Here is a 13607-nt window from a genome sequence, read left to right on the forward strand (position 1 = left end):
AGTCCATTTTTTTAAATACCATTTGGGCTTAATTCTCTTACAAGAGCCCTGATTGAGAGCCAAGGCCCAGTGAGTGGTGATAGAAGAAAACAGTGACTTATAAAGATATACAAAAGGTAGATTCAATAAGAATAGCTCCTCTTATTGGAATTGGAAAAGAGTGAGAATTTAACTTGAAAAACTAGATTTATGAGATAAAGAATATAGGTAAAGGCATACATTTGTGAAAATTTTTATAATTTTATTTGGGGTTTATTGAGTTTGAAACATCTGTGGGACATTCAGGTAGATATTTAATGTCTGAATCTGGAATCTTGGGAGAGAGATTTTGAGCTAGTGTATGAGTTATCTACTGCCACGGTAATGTTGCATAATAAACCACCTCAAATATTTTAGCTTACTATAAGAGTTATCTATTCAATTCATAATTTTGTAGGTCAGCAGTAAATATTGCTCTTATCTGGGAAGATCTTTTCTCTCATCTGGGCTTATTCATATATCTGTTTTTAGGCCAAGTCAGCTGGATGGCTCAGCTTCTGATGGTGTCAGCTGGAATGCCTTCAAAATCTCCCACTTGTCTCACCCTCTACATACTTCGCACATTACTCCCAAAGGCTAGGCTGGGTGTGTTCTCACACAGAGGCTCAAATGCAAGGATAAGCGAGCCTAGCTATGCCAGAAAACCAACAGATGTGTTTGCATTCTCTTGAAGATTAAGCTTGAACTGGCACAATATTATTTCCTTCTCATTCTACTGACCAAAGCCCAGAGTGAGAGAAGGTGGCCACTAACAGAGTTACAGGGTCAAGTCTTGGATACAGGAAGAGGTAGAGAATTGAAACCATTTTTGTATTCCATCATTTTATATGGATGAGATGACCATGAATCCTGGTTTGTTCAGAAAAGTTCCAGTTTATTCCTATTTTCCTTATAGAATTATTAATGGCACCCCTTCTTACTGTAAATATTGTGCCAATTTGAGTGATAAATTATTTGACAGCCCCATATTTGGGAGGGGTAGGGGTTGAATGGGGTTAGATGAACTAATTTAATCAGAATGTGTGAAGTGAGTACAAGAGATTAGAGTCCATGAAGGAGGTGCCAAGGAGCAGGAAATGAGCAAGGACAGAATGGATCTGTGAAAGCCAGGAAAGAAGAGATGCATGAAAGAGGGCTAAATTACAAGGTCAATACCACCAATTCATGAAATAAGATATGCAATGGATATGTCTCTTGCATTTAACAACTAGAAGTCTTTGTTGAACATAGTAAGAGGTTGCAATGAATTAGAGTCAACCTTAGTTCTTCCTCTCACACCAATTTAACATTGGAATTTTTATTTGACACTTCTGGAGCTTAGATTTAAAACAAAAGGGACTGGACTCAGGAATGAGGTCCTTCAAGTGCTAACATTTCCAGGGGTCTGAATACTAAATACCACCTCCAGACTAAAACCAAATGTGTAAGAACCAAGATCTATACCTTAAACATCTTCTCTATCCATCATTTTTGACACTAAATAAAAATGATTTGATGTGTATTCATTAGGAATTATTCTAATTTTATAACTATAAATTCCTTTTTCTCCATGTATTTGATACCTTAGATTGACACAAAATTCATAAGACCTACTGTAGTTACATTAAATATTAACCAGGACATTATTTTGAAACATTTGGGAAACTGTGATATCTGAGCCTGATCTGAAATCTTACTGAGAATATTAAACAAGATATTTTTGACAATTGTCCTAACTTTGAGATAAAGAATATACCACAGTAGAGTTTACTTTAAAAAACTTTGCAGATTTGACATTGTGTAAAAGTATCCAACTACAAGCAGGTGCAGACTTAATGGCAGTAAATGACATTAAATTTTTTCGAAGAACAAAACTCTCATTTGAAATGTAGGGACATAGCTTTTTGTAATTTGAAACTTCAAGGATAATGGAATTGGCTAGCACATAAAAGGACAGAAAATCTGACTAGTATTAACTTTGCACCAAAGAAAGAAAGAGAGAGAGAGAAAGAAAGAAAAAGAAAAAGAAAGAAAGAAAAAGAGAAAAAGAGAAAGAGAGAAAGAAAAATGAAAAGAAAAGGAGAAACCCATGATCTTCTTGTTGAGTCCTTTTCTTGGCTGCTACTTACACTTTACAAACCTATTTTGTGTGAGTGGACATCAGATTCCCTTTGGGATTCAAGTTTACTTATTTTATCAATAATAAAGCCTTCTTGTGAAAGAGGAATAAATCACGTATAAATGAAATACAAGAGATTACATCAGGAACTGAGCTTTTACCTTGACAAATTCAATAGCTTTGGCCAGATATCTCAATGTCAAAAGCATTTTAAGTATTCTACAAGGTATGTCTGGCAAAGAGAAATCAATAACGAAGTATTGGATTTGATTAAAATGTTTACTTTTTCCCTCTCCCCCCCTTTTCCCCAGCTAAATAGTCCTTTCCCATACTAATCTGATCTTTATTATGGTTATTGGCTGGCTTTGTTTGTTGTCAAAATGCCACAGGCCTTAGAATTCTTTTGTAAATGATACAGTTTTCTGCCTGTCCATAATTTCAATATTGGGGTTCATGCTCTGTTGTCATGCCATGTGTCATTTAACTTACTAACAGACTTCAAAGAGATTTTAGACACCCAATTTATACAAATTATTTTTATTCTGACAACTTTATAATGCATTTTATAATTCTTACAGAAAACATGCTTAGCAAGATAATTCTGCCCAGGTTTGCTCAGCTCGACTATAGTTTAGTCTTTTCAATCATTTTGCTTATCAAAAGCTTTTGGACATTATGAAAAAATTCCGGAAAACTGATGTTTATCTAGCACATCAGGGTCTTTACATGGTCTATTCTTTCTGCTTGGATTGTTCTCCAGACTCTTCCTTCCCCTTGTTCTCAATCTACTTTCAGGGCTAAGGGTCTTAGTCATTTCAGTTCTGCTATATAGCAAATTACTACAAATTGGGTGGCTTAAACAACATTTCTCACAGTCTCTGGAAGCTTGGAAGTCCAAGATCAAGATGCTGGTAGATCAGGTGTCTGGTAAGAACCCACTTCCTGGTTTGCTGATGGCTGTCTTCTTATTGTATTCTCATATGGTGGGGAGCAAAGAGAGGAAACAAGCTCTTTGGTGTTTCTTCTTAAAAAGGCTCTAATCTCATCATGAGCACTCCACCCTCAGGACCTTCCCAAAAGCCCCATCTTATACTTTTTACTTTTACTTCCCAAAAGCCACATCTCCAAATGCTATCACATTGGTGATTAGGATTCAACATATGAATATTGGGAGTAGGGGGGACACAAACATTCAATTCATAGCACTGAGCTTTCAGTCACTTTTAAGGTCATCTTTCTCTGATCCTCCCAGATGATGATAATATCCTAGATATACCTTTTCACCTAACATTTTCTTATGGAATAGCAGGACTGGGAACCACAATGTTTACTGCTGTATTCCCAACATCTTGTGGCACTGAAAAATAATTTGTTATCATACTAATGGTCTAGTTGTTACTTTTTGACTTGATGATCTCATTTATGGATCATGGCACAATTGCCTTACTTTTCTGCCTGCCTCTCTCAAGTGCATATTGTCTAGCCCTGACTGATTTTTATTTTTTTTTTAAGATTTATTCATTTATTTGAGGGGGGAGGGGCAGAGGGAGAGAATCTTCAAGTAGACGTGGAGCCCTCGAAACGTGGAGCCCGATGTGGGATTCAGTCTCACAACCCATGTGATCATAACCTGAGCCAAAACCAAGAGTCAGGCACTTGACTGACTGCCCAGGCACCCTTGATTTGTTATTTTAAAACATTGTTTTTTTATCATATTACATTCTAGTGCAACCACTCAGTCACAATCTGTTAATTATGACCAAAAAAAAAAAAAAAAAAAAAAAGATGCTCCTTAGAATAGCATTTGAAACCCTCTGTAATTTGATCTAGATCAATTGTCTGATCTTGGCATACCCCCTTTTCTCCAACACAAGCACTTAGTGCTAGCCAAAGTAACCGTGAAACTGAATTCAAAGTACTTATTCTTGCTCCTGGACTTTATTTTGACTTTCCACTATTTCCTCACTCACTTTGGATGCTTTCCACCTTCTTATTTGCCCATCCAGAGCCTTCCCCATTTTGAGGTTGAGGTATATGTCATGCTTTCTATGAAGTGTTCTATGATGGGTTGAGTCTTCAGTGATTTTTTTTTTCCTTCTGTTCAATTTCCATTAAATACTATTTTAGTTATGGGTCTATCACATACTACCAACTTACCATAAAGGAACATTTTACTTTTTCTCTATCATTGTCATATTTTAAATTTTTGAAAAACCAAACAATAAACAACTGCAGAAACTGCATATATTATCAATAAATAATTTTCCTTATACGATTAATTTATAACTCATGAATGTAAATGCATATTTTCTTTTTTTTTAAGATTTTATTTATTTATTTGAGAGAGAGAGAACAAGAGAGTGAGAGAGAAAGCATGAGCGGGGTGAGGGGCAGAGGGAGAAGCAGACTCCCTGCTCAGCAGGGAGCCCGATGCAAGGCTTGATCCTGGCACTCCGGGATCATGACTTGAGCAGAAGGTAGATGCTTAACTGACTGAGCCACCCAGGCACCCTAAATGCATATTTTTGATCAACATGGTGCTAACATGGCATCAACATGTTGTAACAGTTAATTAATATGATTTACAAAAAAAGAAGACATTGCAGAACCACTCAGGGATATTGTAGATAAAGTAGATCAAATAACATTTCTCTTCTTTTGCTGGTTAAAAATAAACAAAAACAGTCCCTTAGCAGTTATTGAAAAATGAAATGCATATAACTTTATGACACAAATTTAAAAAAAAAGAGTAGCTAAAGATATTCTGTTACAACATTTTACCTCTACAATACTTGCCTCAATTCTACCACACTACTAGGAAATAGAATGTTTTAAGATTTCTCAACAATAATCCACAATTTGGGGATATGTAAATAAAAGGAGACTCTAGGCATCTAGGGGAAAATAAAGGAAAAATTGAAGGAACAAACTAGAGACATCTCATCTTACAGGACCCATATGAATTGGTAGGAAGTATCTGAGTTCTGCTATCCATAGGGAAAAACAATACTCTAAATTAAAGAGAATGAATACTTACAAGAAATATTTTTTTAAGATTTTTTTATTTATTTGACAGAGAGATAGAGAGCACAAGTAGGCAGAGAAGCAGGCAGAAGGAGAGGGAGAAGCAGGCTCCCCGCAGAGCAGGGAGCCCGATGCGGGACTCGATCCCAGGACCCTGGGATCATGACCTGAGCCGAAGGCAGCCGCTTAACTGACTCAGCCACCCAGGCGCCCCTTACAAGAAATATTTTAAAGATCAGAAAAGAAGAGCATTTTCCAGGACATCTCTGCTCTCTACCCCTTCAAACAAAAATTTACATGATCCATATAAGTTGCTCCCCCTACACTCACCCACCCTACCCCCACACACAGATATTAGTGGCATAAAATTGAAAAATATAAAACTATTGGCTCTTAGACTCTAGATTGTAAGGGAAGACAAAAAGATCACAGATAAACAGGCTAGAGAGTTAAGGAAAATTCACTCCTACCATATAAAAGCAAAAATTTATAATTACAGAACTAGAAATAAATTTTGTCTAAAAGGTGTGACTAAAAAACTAGTGATCATTGACTCCATTTAAAATTAGAACTGTGGACAATATGTTGATCTTATTTATATTTATATTCTGAAACTTGGAAAGAATATTACAACTATCAGAATCTAGTGACCACCAGGACTAGAAGTTTAACAATTCTAATTTTCATGAGCTTCAGCGCTGGGAGTTGGCAGAAATGGTCTAAAAATGAAATAGAATATTTTTTTTCTATTTTTAAAAACTTAAATTTGATACAATTTTAGAACTCTAGAGGAATTGTAAACACAGTAGAGTTCCCTGATGGCCTACACCTGATTTACCCTAACAAAGGTTAACGCTTTGCATAACCACTGTACAATGAACAGAACTAAGAAATTAACATTGACACTCTTAGCTATAGACTTTAATCAGTTCTTTCAATTTTGCCACTGTCGCCCTTTTTCTCTTCTAGAATTCAATCCAGGATCCACTGTTGCAATTAGTTTACCTTTCATTTCCAATCTGTGGCAGTTCCTCCATTTTTCTTTGTCTTTCATGATCTTGACATTTTTGTAGGGCACTGGTTATGTATTTTGTAGAATGACCCTCAAATTGTACTTCTTGGATGCTTTCTGTGAAGACAGATGATTTCTGTGAAGAATAGCACAGAGGTGGTATGTCCTCAACACACCACAACAAGGGATGAAACATGTAACTTTAAAAATATTAACTACTCACATTTTTCATCTTTTTTTCGTAAACTGGGGTGGAAGAAAAATGTACTTGAAGCTGAAAAATTCCTGCAGTTCAATTCCTTTTTTCTTTGGGTAAATTCAGTTAATGGTGATTTTAGCGAAACCTTACGTTAATGTGTAGAGTATGACTCTAATTTTAATAAATTATAAGTTTGTTCTATTTATCTCTAATTCTAGCTGCAAACATGTAAAGAGAGAAGTCTGAAATTAATTTTGGCAAATATTGACTATAGGTATTCCTGGACAGTGAAATTTTTGTGTGTATTATTAAATGATGCTCTATCTTTTTTCACATGTTCTTTGTATTTTTCTGTTTTATTTTTAATTTCCTTTTATAATGAGATTATATCACTTTGATTAAAGAAGTTACATGCTTTTGAGCTTAGGCTTTTTTATTTTGTATTTTTTAGTTGTCTGCATTAGTTGTCTCAGAAAAATAATTCTGGAAAAATATAACTAAATGAAGTGCTTATCTTGAGGGTACAAGGATTGTGGGTGCTTTGGATAGACGTTTATTTTCTTATCTGTAGCTCTAAATTTTCTACAAGGATTTTGTATTACTTTGGCAATAAATTACGTATATTACTATTCTCATGGACTAAGAACTGATCATTTCTGAATGGGAGCCAATATTCTCAAGTGACAGGCTTCAGTTACTAAGTAGAGTGTTAGTTTCTTCTCTATATGGTGACATTCTTGAGAGAAAGGACAACTGGTATCTTATTTATATTAAACCTTTGGTGGTTAGCAAGCTAGCTAGCACTCTAAAAGTATTCTTTAATATTTGTGAAATTAATTGATAGCCTTTGAAAAACCCCATACTCTGAAGGACCCACCATGAAGTGGCACTCTTCATTTAAAGGATCATATAAATACCCTATTTTTTTTTTGGAAAAATTTAATATTTGGGTATATTATCCAAGGCTTAAAAAACTCTTCCTACAGTTAGTCCCATATTTGAGAATTTCCATGGAATCTCCTGATGTATGAACAGGATTATCCTGTTAAAGAACAACCACCAATTGAGCCAAAAGAAATCTTCTGTAAGTCATTTTGGACTAAAATTTGGGGCTCTTAATTTAAAGAAATCAATTAGTTTGAGTCATCTTCTCTTATGCTGCTGATGGACATTGGGGAAAGTGATTGCTGGATAGTGACTAATGTAAAAGAGTGTAAATAAAAGAGCCATATCAAGTTCATTATAACTTGTCTAGATAGGGTGTATGATAAGAGAAGAAAAGTGCTCTTCATGAAAATAGTAGAGCCAGAAGTTAGAGTGTTTCAGTGTATCAAGCTTCTTCTAGAAGAGATGGCATGTGATAGGAACCTCTCTTTGCCTTATCCTGAGGTGTGCTTCTCTAAAACACGAATGAGACATGGGTTTTTTTAGTCATTTTAAGTTCTGTGAAATGCAAACTTTCTTGAGAAGATGATCATGTTCTTCTTAATGCCCCACCATATTGTGTATCTGTCTATAACCTTTCCACTAAGGAAACAGGATCTTCTGTAAATTCCTTATTTTTCCCATGGGACTTAACAATGATTTCATTTTCTGTCAGAGCTCCTACTGAGAGGCACCTGGGTGGCTCAGTCCCTTAAACGTCTGACTCTTGGTTTCAGCTCAGGTCATGATCTCAGGTCATGAGATAGAGCCCTACATCCGACTCCATGCTCAGTGTGGAGTCTGCTAGAGATTCTCTCCCTCTCTCTCTTTCTCCCTCCCCCTCTGCACCACCCCCCACTCACGTGTGCACGCTCTCTAAATTAAATAAATAAACAAATAAATAAATACTTTTTAAAAAAAACCTCCTACTAAGAATGATGTTTTAAAATTAATTCTCTTCTATGTATTTAGATGTCTTCAGTGCAGTTATTCAAATTTTAATATTGCTACTATATATTTATTTGTGAGATAATGGAAATATTTTATTCTTTTGTTTTAGGAGTTGTATTTGTTACTACATTATTAATTTGTCCCTCAGTTATATGTTAGAGCTTTCAGATATTTAATTAGAACTGTCTTCAGCTTGGCCATTTCTGCATGCTTTTGAGAGAAGTTATGTAAGTGATTGTCATAATAAAAAAATCATTACAAACTAGGTCTGAAAACTGTACTCAATTGAAACTATTTTTTGATGACTAGCAGTACAAGAGAATTGTCTTATTTTTAGTTCTTTAGACAAATAAATATTTAATGCATATTATACATTATATATTATACAAGTACATATTTTATAATTATTTTACTCTCTAGTTCATATATATTTGCATAGAAATATAAATTAAATAAATATATGAGTGCATGTATATATAAGTATGCATATATACATATGACCAATTATTATTGGTATTTTGCTATGTTATAAGACAGAAAGTTTGCTCTGAATTCTGTATTAGGGAAATAGTTCATTTCAGGTGGGCATTTTAATATAGCTTTAAACAATATATAAGTCATGTGACCTAAAATGAAATAAATTAAACTTAAAGGAAAGCCATGATTGAGGGCCAGGCATGAGAGAGAGTTTCTAAAGGTAGGGGCAACACATTCCTAACAATGCTAGTCAGATGCTCACTGGACAAGATTATAAAATAAGATTTGGAGGAAAACACTTTTTCCCTCACTTCTGCAAAGGGAAAATGCTAATATATTCTTGAATGTGCACATCCCCTTCATAGTATTGAAATGCTGCTTATATGAATGACCTCTGATGATATACCATATTTATTTTTTAACATTTGTTCTTTACATTCTTAACTGATTTTAAAGCACCATAAAATACTTATAAAGAATGGTTACAGGTTTTAAAGAGACCACACCTTAATTGTCTTTGCACTATCAGTTTCACAAGCAATATTTGCAATTGTTGAACAATTTTGCAGTTTGATTACAATATCAGTAAATTGCACTGTGTAAAGATAAACCATTTACATCCAAAATATTAATTAAAATTACCTCTAAAAATAAACAAAACATTTTAACTTCAGGTATAAAGTAACAACTTAATTACCTTCTCAGTATAGAATCTAAACTCCCCTGTTAACTATTTACTCTGCATAATTTGCCTGAGAAAACCTCAGAAGATTTATTCAGACATATAGTTATTATATTAAACTACCAAGGCAAACTTGGGCTTACAGTTATATTTCCTTGAGCAGCAAAATAGATTTTTTTTTCCAAACTAAGTATCTTTCAAGATAGGGGAAACAACAGTGCTAAGAACAAAACATTGTCTCATGAAATATACCCTTTTTAATTTTTTTAACATTTAACACCTACTTATCTGAAATCTGATAAATTTGAGAAAAATAATGACATAGAAACCTTTCCATGGGAAGCTTCACATCTATGAAATATTTAGACCTTATACCCAAATACAATACTATTGTTTGTAAAGTGTTTCATATCTTCTGAATATAAGAATATTAAAAGTTCCCTACATTATTTGAAAAACAAATTGTCAAGGAATAATTTTATAGTGTTCTATCTATACAGATAGCATAATTATAATATGTATACATCAATAACATTAAATAATTTGCCTTATAATTATCTTCATGAAAAATGTATAATTTGAGTTTAATTTCAGTAGACCAACATCAGTCATAAAATTGGCATCCTTCAAGCCACTTAAGCAATTGTAAGTCTTATAAATATTGGCAAGTTTAGTGAGAGGCACACTTTTCAGAAGATTTCTAAGCCAGTGACTTCAGTGGCAGTGTTAAATACACATGGGTTGTGTGAGGGAAAATCCTGAATACAGAAATGTGAAATCAAATAGAAAAGCTATCATGTTAAATCCAAAAGGTTGTTTTAGTAGATGATACTTTACTTTCAGTAATCTTACTGTATTTCTCAAAGGTTTTCAATTATTTGCACCAAGGAAATATTGTTAAGGATTTGAAAAGTGTGCAAATGTGCATAAGCTACACAATTAGTTATTAGTAAATAGTCTGTTACACAACTGAGAAGTCTCAAAAGTTAATAGAACCTTATGTATTTCCATTGTTCTCTCTCCAATTTCCAGTATCATCACAAAAATATCAACAACTTAATCATGAATAACAATAATTTAAGATGACTTTCATTTGTTATTTTGGTAGACAGAACAGATGACTTTACTTCTATTTATATCTCTTCAGTTATTTTCTTGACCATTATTCTGTGTGTAGATGAGTTGCCTTTTCTTACTTGTTAATTGCCTATATATTAATTTATCTTATGGAATTATTTTCAATTTGAATAAGACATTATAATTCAAATATGTCTCTTTTTTATGACGTATTAGTATTTTTGTTTTAGTTAAATATTGGTATATTGAATTTTGGAGCTTGTAGTTTTTGTCAACATTTTTGGGAAAAATAGAGTGATTTTTTTCCATGAATGTAGAGCTTAAAAAGTCATCCCTCATATCTACAATTTGACTGATATTCAATGACATTTCTTCTAGTTTTCTAGTGTATTTTTAAGACTTTACTTTTTACAGCAGTTTTAAGCTTACAACAAAATGAAAAGGAGGTACAGAGATTTTTAATATACCTCTTGCCCCATTAGCAACATTGCTTACCAGAATGGTATTTTTTCTTTAACCAAGGATTACTACACTGATCCATCATAATTACCTGAAGTCTAAGGTTTACCGTAGGATTCACTCTTGTACATTCTGTAAGTTTGGACAAAGGTTTAATGCATATATCCACAATTATTTATCATACAGAGTATTTTCACTGCCCTAAACATCTGTGCTGCTTCTAGTCATCTTTCCTGACCCCCGAACTCCTTAGCAACCACTGATATTTTTATTGTCTCAATAGTTTGCGTTTTACAGAATGTCATATGGTTGGAATCATACAGTATGAGGCCTTTACAGACTGTTTTTTTTTTTTTTTTCCACTTAGTAATACGCATTAAGTTTCCTCCATGTTTTTTCATGGCTTGATAGGTCATTTCTCCTCAGCACTGAATAATATTCCATTGTCTGGATGTACAAAGTTTATTTGTCCAGTCACTACTAAAGGACATCTTGGTTGCTTCCACGTTTTTACAGTTATGAATAAAGCTGCTATAAGCATCCATATGAAGATTTTTGTGTGGATATACATTTTCAACTCCTGATAAATACCACAGAAGGCAATTGCTGGATTGTATGGTAAGAGTATGTTTAGTTTTGCAAGGAAGTACTATCTTTCAAAGTGACTTTACCATTTTGCTTTCTACCAGCAATGTATGTGAGTTCCTGTTGCTGTCATCCCTGTCAGGATTTGGTGTTGTTATTGCTCCAGATTTTAACCTCTAAAATTAACCATTAATTAGGTGTGTAGTGATATATCACTGTTGTTTTAATTTGTATTTCCCTGATGACATAAGATGCAAAACATCTTTTCATATGCTTATTGCATATCTGTATATCTTTGGTGAGGTGTCTCTTAAGGTCTTTGGCCTATATTTTAGTTAAACTGTTTTCTTATTGTTGAGTTTTAGTAGTTCTTTGTATATTTTGACTAGCAGTCCTTCATCACATGTGTCTTTTGCAAATATTTTTTCCCCAGTCTGTGGATTCCCTTGACATTATCTTTTGCAGGGCAGAAGTTTTTAATTTTAATGATATCTAGCTCATTTATTATTTCTTTTATGGATTATGAATTTGGCATTGTATCTAAAAAGTCACCATACCCAAAGTCATCCAAGTTTTCTCCTATGTTGTCTTCTAGGAATTTTACAGTTTTGTATTTTACATTTAGAGCTATAATCCATTTTGACTTAATTTTGTGAAAGGTGTAAGATCTGTGTCCAGATTCATCTTTTGGTATTTGGATGATGTTCCAACATCATTTGTTGAAGAAACTATCTTTGCTCCATTGTATTGTCCTTGCTCCTTTGTCAAAGATCAGTTGGCTATAATTCTAGGAGTCTATTTCTGGGCTCTCTATTTTATTCTATTGACCTGTCTGTTCTTTCACCAATACCATAAGTCTTGATTACAGTAGCTTTAGTGTAAGTCTGGAAATCAGGTGGTATCAGTCCCGCAATGGTGTTTTTCTCTTTCAGTACTGTGGGGGTTTTTATGCTTAATTTTTTTGTTTCTTATTTTTTAAAATTTTTATTTAAATTCCAGGTAGTCAACATACAATGTAATATTAGTTTCAAGTGTACAATTTAGTGATTCAACACTTCTATACAACACCCAGTGCTCACCCTTAATCCGCATCACCTATTTCACCCATCCCCCCACCCACCTCTCTCTGGTAACCATCAGTTTGTTCTCTATAGTGAAGAGTGTTTCTTGGTTTCCCTATCTCTCTCTTTTTGCCCCGTGCTCATTTGTTTTGTTTCTTAAATTCCACATAAAAATGAAATTATATGGATTTCTCTTTCTCTGACTTATTTCGCTTAGCATAATACTCTCTAGCTCAATCCATGTCATTGCAAATGGCAAGATTTTGCTCTTTTTATGGCTGAGTAATATTCCACTGTATATACACATACCACTTCTTTATTCATCAGTCAATGGACACTTGGGCTGTTTCCATAATTTGGCTATTGTAGGTAATGCAGCTATAAATATTGGGGTGCATCTATCCCTTTGAATTAGTGTTGGTACTTCTGGGACTTTTACTTCTCCATATAAACTTTAGAATAAGTTTGTTAATATGCACAAAATAATTTGCTGGGATATTGATTGGGATTGCATTGAGTCTGTCGATAAGCTGGAAAGAACTGACATCTTGATAATACTGAGTCATCCTATCTATGAACATAGAATATCTCTTCGTTTATTTAGTTCTTTGAGTTCATTCATCAGAATTTTATGGTTTTCCTCATATAGATCTTGTACATATTTTGTTATATTTATACCTTAGTATTTTGTTTTGGGGATTATCCTTGTTGTTTTTATGTTTTCTTCAGAGTATTTCTGAATTTTAACATGTTGTCTTTAATTTTTAGATTGTTGATATTTGTCTTTCTAGTTTAATGTTTATCTTTTTAAATATAATTTTATACATACAAAAATATAAATTAAAAAGCATGCTAACATAATTTCGCTTATGCCTATTTACGATATTAATGGGCCACCATTATAAGTTTCAAATAGTGCTAACATAAATTTTTAGAATATATTTATGGGAGCTTTGAATAGAGACTAACATGAAGAAGCTTGTCATTTGTATGTATACTATAAGTCCCCAAATGTGTCA

The 13607-nt window shown here is 33.6% G+C and overlaps 1 protein-coding gene across 1 annotated transcript in view; it reads left to right on the forward strand.

Moving 5' to 3' along the window:
* SPAG16 (sperm associated antigen 16) overlaps positions 1 to 13607 on the forward strand; it is a 943524-nt gene that overhangs the window by 464520 nt on the left and 465397 nt on the right. The gene's annotated exons all lie outside the window — the stretch shown is intronic.

The sequence above is a fragment of the Mirounga angustirostris genome, unplaced genomic scaffold (genome assembly GCF_029215605.1).
Source record: "Mirounga angustirostris isolate CCGP_5_RB_7025 unplaced genomic scaffold, mMirAng1.0.hap1 SCAF_3, whole genome shotgun sequence".
NCBI classification, from domain to species: domain Eukaryota; kingdom Metazoa; phylum Chordata; class Mammalia; order Carnivora; family Phocidae; genus Mirounga; species Mirounga angustirostris.